Genomic DNA, 10,205 nt, shown 5'->3' with positions numbered 1-10,205 from the left:
TCTCTGGGCACTGTCTAGAGTTTTACTAGCATATTGGCTAACATTTAATTTCTTATCAACTCTTTGTCCTAGAACAGCACACCTATAGCATAATCACTAGCATCACACATAATTTCAAAGGGTAAATTCCAATCAGGTGGCTGAACAATAGGTGCAGAAATCAAGGCTTTCTTAATTATTCAAATGCTTCTACACAATCATCATCAAAGACAAAAGGAACATCTTTTTGTAAGAGATTAGTCAGAGGCCTAGAAATTTTTGCGAAGTCTTTCATGAACCTCCTATAAAAACTGGCATGAACAAGGAAACTTCTTATACCTTTAATGTCCTTAGGACACGACAACTTTTCAATAGCATCAACTTTAGCTTTATCAACTTCAATATCTCTTTCAGAAACTTTATTCCCCAAGACAATACCTTCACTAACCATAAAGTGGCACTTCTCCCAATTCAAGACGAGATTACTTTCTTCACATCTCAGCAAAACTCAATCAAGGTTGTTTAAGCAATCATCAAAAGAAGTTCCATACACGGAGAAATCATCCATGAGAACCTCAACAATCTTTTCAGAAAAGTCAGAGAATATAACAGTCATACATCTTTGAAAGGTAGCAGGTGCATTACATAAACCAAAAGGTATACGTCTATATGCAAAGGTACCGAAAGGGCAAGTAAAAGTTGTCTTTTCCTTATCCTCTTTCTACACAGGTATTTGAGAGAAACCAGAATAACCATCTAGAAAGCAAAAATGTGTATGTTTGGATAATCTCTCTAGCATCTGATCAATAAAAGGTAGATGGTAATGATCCTTTCTAGTAGCTTTATTTAATTTGCGGAAATCAATTACCATTCTATAACCTGTAACAATTCTTTGTGGGATCAATTCATCTTTATCATTAGGAACAACAGTAATACCTCCCTTCTTAGGGACACAATGGACAGGACTTACCCACTGACTATCAGCAACATGATAAATTATACCTGCCTCCAGAAGCTTTAGTATTTCATTTCTTACCACTTCTTTCTTCTTAGGATTTAACCGTCGTTGGTGATCAACAACCGGTTTAGCGTCTTTCTCCAATTTTATTTTGTGCTGGTATAGAGTGGGACTAATGCCCTTAAGATCATCAAGAGTATATCCAATAGCAGCACGGTGCTTCTTGAGAGTTTTCAATAATCTCTCTTCTTCCTACTCTGAAAGGTTAGCACTAATAATAACAGGAAATATCTTCTTTTCATTAAGATAAGCATATTTAACAGTATCCGATAATGGTTTAAGCTCAAACACGGGATCACCCTTGGGTGGAGGAGGATCCCCTAGAATTTCAACAGGCAGGTTGTGTTTCAAAATAGGTCCCTGTTTAAAGAATACTTCATCTATTTCCCTTCTTTCATTCATAAACATATCATTTTCGTGGTCTAGCAAATATTGTTCTAAAGGATCATTAGGAGGCACGACAATAGAAGTAAGACCAATAATTTCATATTTACTAGGCAATTCTTTATCATGGGGTTGTTTACAAAATTTAGCAAAATTAAAATCATGAGACATATCCCCTAAACCAACAGTAACAATATCCTTTTTGCAGTCTATCTTAGGATTAACAGTATTCAAGAAGGGTCTACCAAATATAATGGGACAAAAGTCATCTTATGGGGAACCAAGAATAGGAAAATCAGTAGGATATTTAACTTTCCCACACAAGACTTCAACATCTCTAACAATCCCAACTGGTGAAATAGTATGTCTATTGGCAAGCTTAATAGTAACATCAATATCTTCTATCTCAGCAGGTGCAATATCATGGATAATTTCTTTATATAAAGTATGAGGTATTGCACTCGCACTAGCACCCATGTCACATAAGCCATGATAACAATGTTCTCCTATTTTAATAGAAACAACAGGCATGCGTACAACCGGTCTATGCTTATCTTTAGTATCGGGTCTAGCAATTCTAGCAGCTTCATCACAGAAGTAAATAACATGCCCATCAATATTATCGACCAAGAGATCTTTAACCATAGCAATACTAGGTTCAACTTTAATTTGCTCAGAGGGTGTAGGTGTTCTAGCATTACTCTTATGAACCAAAGTTGAATCTTTAACATGATCCTTTATTCTAACAGGGAAATGTGGTTTCTCAATATAAGTGGTAGGAACAATATGATCAAAATTATAAGTGATAGGCTTTGCTTCAACTTTAATAGGTTCAGATACTTTTACTTCAATGGGAGGATGATATTTAAACCACTTATCCATAGGAAGATCAACATGAGTAGCAAATGATTCATAGAAGGAAGCTACTATCTCAGAGTCAAGTCCATATTTAGTGCTAAATTCATGAAAATCATCGGTATGCATAAAAGATTTAACACAGTCAAACTTAGGTGTTATACCTGACTCCTTACCTTCGTCGAGTTCCCAATCTTCAGAGTTGCATTTAATTCTTTCCAATAAATCCCATCTGAATTCAATAGCCTTCATCATAAAAGAACCAGTACAAGAAGTATCGAGCATGGAGCGATTATTGAGAGAAAGCCGAGCATAAATTTTTTGAATAATAATTTCTCTTAAGAGCTCATGATTGGGCATGAATATATCATTTACTTAAGCCTCCCCCAAGATTGAGCGATACTTTCTCCTTCGCGAGGACAAGAATTATATATATAATTACGATCATGATGAACCAGATGCATAGGATAAAACTTCTGATGAAATTCCAATTTCAATCGGTTGTAGTTCCAATTCTAATATCATCACATAGCCTAAACCATGTCAATGAATTTCCCTTCAAAGATAAAGGAAATACCTTCTTCTTGATAACATCCTCGGGCATACCTGCAAGCTTAAATATCCACAAACTTCATCCACATAAATTAGGTGCATATCGGGATGTAATGTTCCATCTCCTGTAAAAGGATTAGCTAACAGTTTCTCTATAATACCCGAAGCAATTTCAAAGTAAACATTTTGAGTAGGTTGTGGAGCAACTCCTTGCTCTACTGGTCGGGGTGAATATACCCCAAACAAGCCCCTCAAAGGATTGTTTTCCATAGTAACAAGTAATAGTAAATTTCAGCACACTATATAAATTTTTCCTTACCAAATTCCACTTACGAAAGGCGCTTCACTCCCCGGCAACGGCACCAGAAAAGATTCTTGATGACCTACAAGTATAGGGGATCTATCATAGTCCTTTGGATAAGTAAGAGTGTCGAACCCAACGAGGAGCAGAAGGAAATGACAAGCAGTTTTCAGTAAGGTATTCTTTGCAAGCACTGAAATTATCAGTAACAGATAGTTTTGAGATATGGTAATTCGTAACGAGTAACAAGTAAAAAAAGTAAAAAAGGTGCAGCAAGGTTGCCCAATCCCTTTTGTAGCAAAGGACAAGCCTGGACAAAATATTATATAAAGGAAAGCGCTCCCAAGGACACATGGGGATTATCGTCATTCTAGTTTTCATCATGCTCATGTGATTCGCGTTTGTTACTTTGATAATTTGATATGTGGGTGGACCAGTGCTTGGGTACTGCCCTTCCTTGAACAAGCATCCCACTTATGATTAACCCCTCTCGCAAGCATCCGCAACTACGAAAGAAGAATTAAAGTAAACCTAACCATAGCATGAAACATATGGATCCAAATCAGCCCCTTACGAAGCAACGCCTAAACTAGGGTTTAAGCTTCTGTCACTCTAGCAACCCATCATCTACTTATTACTTCCCAATGCCTTCCCTTAGGCCCAAAAAATGGTGAAGTGTCATGTATTCGATGTTCACATAACACCACTAGAGGAAAGACAACATACATCTCATCAAAATATCGAACGAATACCAAATTCACATGACTACTTATAGCAAGACTTCTCCCATATCCTCAGGAACAAACATAACTACTCACAAATCATATTCATGTTCATAATCAGAGGGGTGTCAATATGCATAATGGATCTGAACATATAATCTTCCACCGAATAAACCAACTAGCATCAACTACAAGGAGTAATCAACAGTACTAGCAACCCACGGGTACCAATCTGAGGTTTTGAGACAAAGATCAGATACAAGAGATGAACTAGGGTTTGATAGGAGATGGTGTTGGTGAAGATGTTGATGGAGATTTACCCCCTCCTGATGAGAGGATCGATGGTGACGATTTCCCCCCTCCCGGAGGGATGTTTCCCTGGCAGAACAGCTCTGCCGAAGCCCTAGATTGGTTCCGCCAAGGTTCTGCCTCGAGACAGCGCTGCTTCGTCCCGAAAGCTTCCTTCTGATTTTTTTCCAAGGCAAAAGACACCTTATACCAGAAGATGGGCATCGGGGACCTGCCAGGTGGCCCACGAGGTAGGGGGCGCCTGGGGGGTAGGGCGTGCCCTCCACCCTCGCGGATGGTGGCTGGCCCCCATCTGGTGCTTTCTTCGCCCAATATTTTTAATATATTCCAAAACTGACTTTCGTGGAGTTTCAGGACTTTTGGAGTTGTGCTGAATAGGTCTCTAATATTTGCTCCTTTTCCAGCCCAGAATTCCAGCTGCCGGCATTCTCCCTCTTCATGTAAACCTTGTAAATTAAGAGAGAAAATGCATAAGTATTGTGACATAATGTGTAGTAACATCCCATAATGCAATAAATGTCGATATAAAAGCATGATGCAAAATGGACGTATCAGCCATCAAGGAGAATTTCTGGCGCCGTTGCTGGGGAGGATCTTCATCATAACCAGGTTCCTAATCACAAATCTCATCTCCTTGCAATTTACATTATTTGCCATTTGCCTCTCGTTTTCCTCTCCCCCAGTTCACAAAAATTTGTCGTTTTATTCACCTCTCTTTTTCCGTTCGCCATTCTCTTGCTTTCTAGTCTCGATGGCTAGCGTCCCTACTCCTCCTTTGTCACCAGATTTTGAAGTCTTGTACTTCAAGCAAAGACAAGGAGAAAAATTGAAAGATGCCTAGTATAGGCTTATGGAATCGTATCGTATTTCCAACTTAAAGGGGGACGCCAAGGTTTTGCTTCGTAATTTTTACATAGGATTGGCTTTGCACCATAGACAACTTCTTGATTTCGCCACTAAAGGAAATTTTATTGAACTTGATGCAAATGCTGCCTATGAACTCTTAGAGGGAATCCTGGGAATTCCACCTCAAAAGAAGGGGTTTCATTTTACCCCCAAGGGAGCCCAAATGCTGGAAAAACTTGGTGATTTTCATAAACATATGGTTGAAATACAGAAATATAATGAACCCCTCAAACACCTCAATGGTAGTATCAAACGCATGAATACTCTGATTACTCTTTGCAAAAAGCGATTGGATATTTTCGATCTTAAGATGGTTTCTTTTTCGAATAATTTGGGGAAGCTTAAAGAGCCTCCCGGGTTTGAGAAAACCCTTACAAAAGTTGCCAAAACTTCGGAAGACAAAACTTAGATCCATGCTTTATGCCTAGCTAAGGGCGTAAAACTATAGCGCTTGTTGGGAGGCAACCCAATGAATAAAATTTATTTTTGCTTTTTGCTTTCTGTTCTTGAGTGTTAGCACAATTATGCTACTTTTATGATTGTGTTTTTTATGTTTTAATTAGCGTTGGTGCCAAGTAAAGCCATTAGGATCTTCTTGGGCAATACTTGTTTAATCTTGCTGGAAAAAACAGAAAGTTTGTGCTCACGATATTAGTTTTTCTTTTTTTACTAGAGAGCGATAAAATACCCATTCCAGTTGCAGTAGATCAATATACAAATTTCTCAGGTCATCCTAATTTTTCAGAGTTTTTGGAGTTACAGAAGTATTCGAAATAGTCAGATTGCTACAGACTGTTCTATTTTGACAGATTCTATTTTCTTTGTGTTGTGTGCTTATTTTGATGGCTCTATGGTTTTCTTTGATGGGTTTTTGCCATAGAAAAGTTGGAATACAGTAGATATATAATACAAAAACAAAATATGAATTGGTTTGATACAACACTTATAGTAGTGGTTTATTATTTTTATACTAACGGATCTCACGAAGGCTTTGTTGAGTTTTGTGTGATTGAAGTTTTCAAGTTTTGGGTTATCTTACGATGAATGAAGGAAGGATGTAAAGAGCCTACGCTTGGGGATGCCCCGGCATCCCAAGATATTATCCAAGAATGAGCAACCAACTAAGCTTGGGGATGCCCCCGAGTGGCATCCCCGCTCTCTTCCAACAACTATCGGTATTTTACTCGAGACTATATTTTTATTCGTCACATGATATGTGTTTTTCTTGGAGCATATTGTATGATATGTGTCTTTGATTGTTTTATTTTGTGTTTTAGGTTATAAATCCTTGCTGGAAACACCTATTTGAGAGAGCCAAAATTATGTCATGACTTGTTAGAATTTCTCTCTATGCTTCACTAAAATCTTTTATGATCTAGGACTTGCTCTAGTGCTTCACTTATATCTTTTTGAGCACAGTGTGCTTTGTTATTTTTGAAGAAATGATCTTGCTTCAGTTAGAATAGTTTGAGAACTAGTAAAATTTTGAAGAAATTCTCTCTTGCTTCACTTAAATTATTTTGAGAGAAAGAAAATTTGTTATGCTCATGATCATCACTTATATTTGGTTGAGCTTATGAAAAGCAACTCATGAAAATTAGTTCCAAAGTGATAGATATCCAAGAAGGATAAAGTAAAGAAAAAGTCATGTGATGTCTACTACACAACCTTCTTCTTGTAGACGTTGTTGGGCCTCCAAGTGCAGAGGTTTGTAGGATAGTAGCAAATTTCCCTCAAGTGGATGAGCTAAGGTTTATCAATCCGTAGGAGGCGTAGGATGGAGATGGTATCTCTCAAGCAACCCTGCAACCAAATAACAAAGAGTCTCTTGTGTCCCCAACACACCCAATACAATGGTAAATTGTATAGGTGCACTAGTTCGGCGAAGAGATGGTGATACAAGTGGTATATGGATGGCAGATGAAGGTTTTTGTAATCTGAAAATATAAAAACAGCAAGGTAACTAATGATAAAACTGAGCACAAACGGTATTGCAATGCGTTGAAACAAGGCCTAGGGTTGATACTTTCACTAGTGCAAGCCCTCTCAACAATAATAACATAATTGGATCATATAACTATCCCTCAACATGCAACAAAGAGTCACTCCAAAGTCACTAATAGCGGAGAACAAACGAAGAGATTATGGTAGGGTACGAAACCACCTCAAAGTTATTCTTTCCAATCAATCCGCTGGGATATTCCTATAAGTGTCACAAACAACCCTAGTGTTCGTACTAGAATAACACCTTAAGACACAAATCAACCAAAACCCTAATGTGTAGCGACCCGACCTCAAACGGTCAAGTCTCTGTGCTTCAGTGTCATCCCTGGATCGGTAATGCTGACACACATAGTACTCGAAGGATTTATAACAAAGTAGCAATCACACACTTATTACATCGGATGTCTCAAAAGAGAACTCATTACAATAAATATGGCTTAAGGCCATCTAATACGATAACAGCGGAAGGCTTGGAAGATAAAGCGAGTCCATCAACTCCAACGGCATAGCTGAGCTGTACGGCAACGACCTAACGAACCTTACTCCTCGTCTGAAAAGTCTGCAACATAATATCTTGCAGCCCGAAAACGGGTCAACACATGGAATATGCTGGCAAAGGAACACAGTAGAGCAAGAATAGAATAATGCTAAGACTACAAGCATATATGGCTGGTGGAAAGCTCTATGGTTACAGTTTTTGCGAAAAGCCAATTTTTCCCTACAACAAAGGAATAGATTTTAAATTTTACTATCATGGTAGTTGAAACATCATTGAGAAGGTTCCTCCAACTCAATCCCAATTAAAGTGATTAACAACCCAACAATATTATTTAAGAGTGATGAGATACTTAAGATACTTCAAGTACTAGATACTCAAGATTATCCATAACCGGGGACACGGCTAACCATGATTAGTTTATACACTCTGCAGACGTTTGCGCACTTTTCCCCACAAGACTCGATCGCCTCCGTTGGATTTCTCGCACTACATGGTGTTTGAGAAACGGATGATCGAGACACAGTCTTTCAGAAACATTAACTCTCTACTCCGGGTAGACCATACCAAACCTACAAACCCACTACCTGCTGATCTACCTCTTCAAGAGCTTCACGTAACTTACTCAACTATGCTAGAGCCCATAATAGCTTGTGGCTGCACACGGAAGTTTCTAGCATGAATAATCTCAGTTCCCTTTGAGCCTGGGTGGCTGTCTATAGGAAGATCACACGGGTACTCCGGGATTTCCAAAAATATAGGCAACACTGGGTACTCTAGGTGCCTCAATCCACCCAGATGTAAATTTAAGTTGCCACCTTAAGTTGAACCATTATTAACAATCTCACATCTGTCATGGATTTCACTCACCCAAACCACATCTACGAGCATAGCATAGCAGTATAAGCAAAGCGTAGAAGTAATTCCCAAGGGTTTGATTGTAACAGGGTAATAGGTTCTACCTCATCAACTACTTCCCAACCCACAAGTTAAAGTCACATCCTAACCATGCAATGTTTGAGGATTGGAACTAATGCATAAAAACTGGGTGATAAAGGGATATGATCAAAGTGTTACTTGCCTTGCTGACGATCCACGTAACCTAAAGACTCTAAATAACACGCTTCACACTCCGGGAAATCTATCGCAAACAAACAATAGCATACATAAGCAACTAACAAGAAGCACAGTTAAAACCCAAATGAGAAGGTCTAACCGGAAAGTTCAACTTAAGAATTCCGGTTTGCAAAAAGAATCAAACCAAACGGAGCAACGAAACTCAAACGGCGAAAGAAACAAGATCCGTTCACTAATTGGGACCTAGGTTAAATTTTACAGTAGCAAAATCTTATTCAAGATGGTTAAACGGAAAGAGGGTCTCGAGACGAAGATCTAGGTGCTTGAATCGCCTGATTCCGACTAACGAGCGAAAAGAAAAACTAAAACGAAAATCAGATCAAAAATCGCGATCAGAAATAATCGCGGATTAATCCGATAAAAAGAAAATGGACGAACAGACTAACGAACAAGCGTTCGTTAGCTGTAACTAACGGGCGAAAACCGTTCGTTAAAACTAACATACGGACGAATGTCCGCAAAATGGAAGAACTGGGAAAAAAACCGGCGAACCGATCTAAAAAACGAACTAGGGTTTCTAAAAAACCGAACGGTTTTTTAAAAAACCGGCGGCTCGGATCGGCGCGGTACGTCGGCGACGCGGCTCCGGCGAGGCGGGATCGGGCGGCGGCGGAGGCAAGGCGGCGGCCCGGGGCTGCAGCGGCGCGGGCGGCGGCAGGCGGCGGCGCGGTCTGCGGCGGCGGGGCGGCGGGGCTCGGCGGCTGGCGGCGGTGGTGGCAAGGGGGCGGGGCGGCGGCTATATAAAGGGGGGGGGGGGTGGCGGCTTGCTTGGGCGTGGGGGCGCCCGGGGAGGAGTCCGAGCCGGACTCTCCTCGGCGTCCATGCCGAGCACGGCGGCGCGCGCGAGGGGAGGCGGTGCGCGGCTGGGCTTCGGCCCAGTCGGGCACGAGAAGTTTAAAAAAAACAATTCTGCCGAACTCAGAAAAATCTTAAGAAATAAAATAAAATTATAAAAATGCCAAAACAAATTTTCACCGTCTAAATAAAATATTTAGAACAAGATGAACATTTTCTTGGCCCTAAAATTCAATTTTGAAAAACGTGCAATTTTTCTAATTGCAAATAAAATCCAAATAAATGATTTTAATATTTTTCCTCCAATATTTCAACTATTTTGGAGAAGTCGTATTATCTCCTCTCATATATTAATATGAAATATTTTCGGAGAGAAAAATAATTAAAACCAAAATCCTCGTTTCACTATTTGATGAAAATCAAATAAGGAAACGGGGAAATCCCCAACTCTCTCCGAGGGTCCTTGAGTTGCTTAGGATTTTGAGGATTGCGAAACAAAAATGCAATAAAATATGATACGCAAAAATGATCTGTGTATAACATTCCAAATTGAAAATTTGGGATGTTACAAACCAACCCCCCTTAAGATGAATCTCGCCCTCGAGATTCGGGTTGGCTAGAAAATAGGTGTGGGTGGTCCTTGCGGAGATCATCCTCTCGTTCCCAGGTGGCTTCATCCTCTATATGGTGGCTCAACTGAACTTTGCAGAACTTGATAACCTTGCTGCGGGTGACTCGGCTGGCAAA

Source organism: Triticum urartu, chromosome 7A, assembly GCF_056163025.1.
Source record: "Triticum urartu cultivar PI428250 chromosome 7A, HENAU_Tu73, whole genome shotgun sequence".
Taxonomy (NCBI): domain Eukaryota; kingdom Viridiplantae; phylum Streptophyta; class Magnoliopsida; order Poales; family Poaceae; genus Triticum; species Triticum urartu.
Note: the sequence above shows the minus strand (reverse complement) of the source record.